The sequence below is a fragment of the Phascolarctos cinereus genome, unplaced genomic scaffold (genome assembly GCF_003287225.1).
Source record: "Phascolarctos cinereus isolate Bilbo 61053 unplaced genomic scaffold, phaCin_HiC Scaffold_726;HRSCAF=1367, whole genome shotgun sequence".
In the NCBI taxonomy this organism is placed as follows: Eukaryota; Metazoa; Chordata; class Mammalia; order Diprotodontia; family Phascolarctidae; genus Phascolarctos; species Phascolarctos cinereus.
In genome coordinates this window covers 159,197,414-159,199,521 of record NW_027556098.1, presented here as the reverse complement: position 1 = coordinate 159,199,521, position 2,108 = coordinate 159,197,414, and the positions used below count along the sequence as shown (strand labels likewise).

The window sequence follows — 2,108 nt, the reverse complement described above, 5'->3', positions numbered from 1 at the left end:
AGTTTGGAAGCCTCCACTATATTAAAAAGTGCTTTGGTTTCTTTTCTTTTTTCAAAAGGTTGAGACACAATGAAATTTTATATGGTCCATTATATTTCGAGCATTCGTAAGCAGGATTTATAGCTATGGATGCTGAGTTTACAGGAAACTAATTGTGTTGTTTTTGGACAAAGAGCAGCACCAGCTAAGCAGTAAGTACCATTGTGGTCTTCTTATCATCTACTCAGAGAGACAATATTTATAATTCATGGTTCTTTCCCTTTTGGGGTAAAACTTGTTGCTATTCAGTCCTTTCTAGAAGGAGAGAATTTTCATTCACAGCAGCATCACATAGAGTAAAATTGGAACAATGTAACAAAGACAAGCATGGCCCTTGATCAAGGATGACACATAAATTCGTGACACATCTTATATTTTTGAAATAATCAGTCTCGGTCCTGGGGAACAAACAATGGAATTTACCTTCTTTCAGTAGAGAGGTGAGGGATTATTGGGGCAGAATGTCTCATACTCTGTCGGAAGCAGTCACTCTATCGGTTGTTTTTGCTTAGTTGTTTTTGATACAAAGGAGAGTTCAATCCCAGGTTGGGGCAAGGTTTCTGTATCTGGGAATAACTGTCTTGTAAAAACAAAAAGCTCTTTTCTAAGGAAAGAAATGAATGAAGTCAATCTCGTTTGTCAGGATTGTACTATAACAGCACCTGTGCTCCTTATTGACTGTCAGTGTTTGTGGTAGACGGGAACCTATCTGGGCAGTTGGGCAACTGGACAGTTCACTGGAGGAGCAGTCAGGATACATGGGTTCTATGGGTCTGTGATTACCTTGCTCTATGACCTTACCAAGTCAACTTAACTTTTGCAGGTCTGTTTTTGTTTGTTTCCACCATAAAACAGAGTCAGTGTCCTGACTACTAAATTTTAGAGGTATGGTGAGGATAAAGTGAAATGATAAACATGTTAGTGCTTTAAAAATATTTAAGATACACCTTAAATGCAAGGTATTATTGTTGCCATTTTTCTCCACGAAAATTTATACAACACCAGAAGTTTAATATCATTGAGTAAGCAGATGGTTTGGATGCTTGCCCATGTCTCTGTGGATAGAAAAATTAATCAGTCAATCAATCAACAAATACAGCAACTTGGACTTGTTCATGTGGAGTCCTGGGAAAAGCAGTTAGATGAACTGGGTTCTAGTTCTGTTTCTGGCAGAAAATATCTGTGTGACCTTGGGCAAATTACTTCTCCTGTGTACTGTATTTTCTCATCTGTAAACTGAGGGAACTCTCCAGGATAATTTCCGAGTTGCCTGCTGGCTCTGACGTTCTTTGATTCTGTGATATACTGAACACTCTTGCTTGGAAGTCACTGTGCTAGGTGTTATGGTAAGTTTTAGGGCTATCATGTACCATGCCTACGAGGCATTCTCTTCTTATCCCTGCCTTTCAAAGGTCCAAGAATAGCTCTTATCCCTCCACCATCCCCACTCCTGAGCAAAATAATAATTCTTTCTTTCCTCAGTAAGGTACTTTGTCTTTACCTCTCCTTCATTTCTCCACAGTCCTCTACTTTGTATCTTTGTTACCATCAACCCCTGTTTTGTATTATACTTCTCTGTGTACCTGTATTCTACTCCATCTCCAGCCCCAGTAGAATGTAAATTCTTTGTGGGAAGGGATTATTCTTTTTCTCTGTGTCTGCAGCACTAGCAAAAATGTCTTATGCAGAACAACATAGCTAATATTCGTTGGATGTAACTGAATATGCAGTGCTGTTCCGTAGAAAGCTTGGATTACCGAATATGTATAGGGAAGGAGTTCATACCGGCAGACATACTAGTCCTCATCCTCAATAGCAGCTCATCTTATTTCACTTTTGTAGACTACAATAAACCCTTTAGAAGCTCTTCTCTCTGAACAAAAAAATCAACGTTGGCTGCTTCCCTCTTCCTTCCATCCAATCAGATGAGAGACTGCCCTGTCTCTTTGGTAGGTGGGCAGAGACTCTGCCTACCTGACAGCTGAGGGGCCAGGATTGAGGTAGGCTCAACAGGCTGGAGGAAAATGTGGCCTGTCAGCAAAGGAAAGACAATCCTGCCTGTCAGCCAG

The 2,108-nt window shown here is 40.3% G+C and overlaps 1 non-coding gene across 1 annotated transcript; it reads left to right on the top strand.

Moving 5' to 3' along the window:
- The first annotated feature begins 310 nt into the window (after nucleotides 1-310).
- On the top strand, nucleotides 311-418 carry LOC144454628 (U6 spliceosomal RNA). Its single transcript, XR_013483139.1, has one exon. It is a non-coding gene; the product is annotated as a U6 spliceosomal RNA (small nuclear RNA).
- The last annotated feature ends 1,690 nt before the right edge of the window (nucleotides 419-2,108 follow it).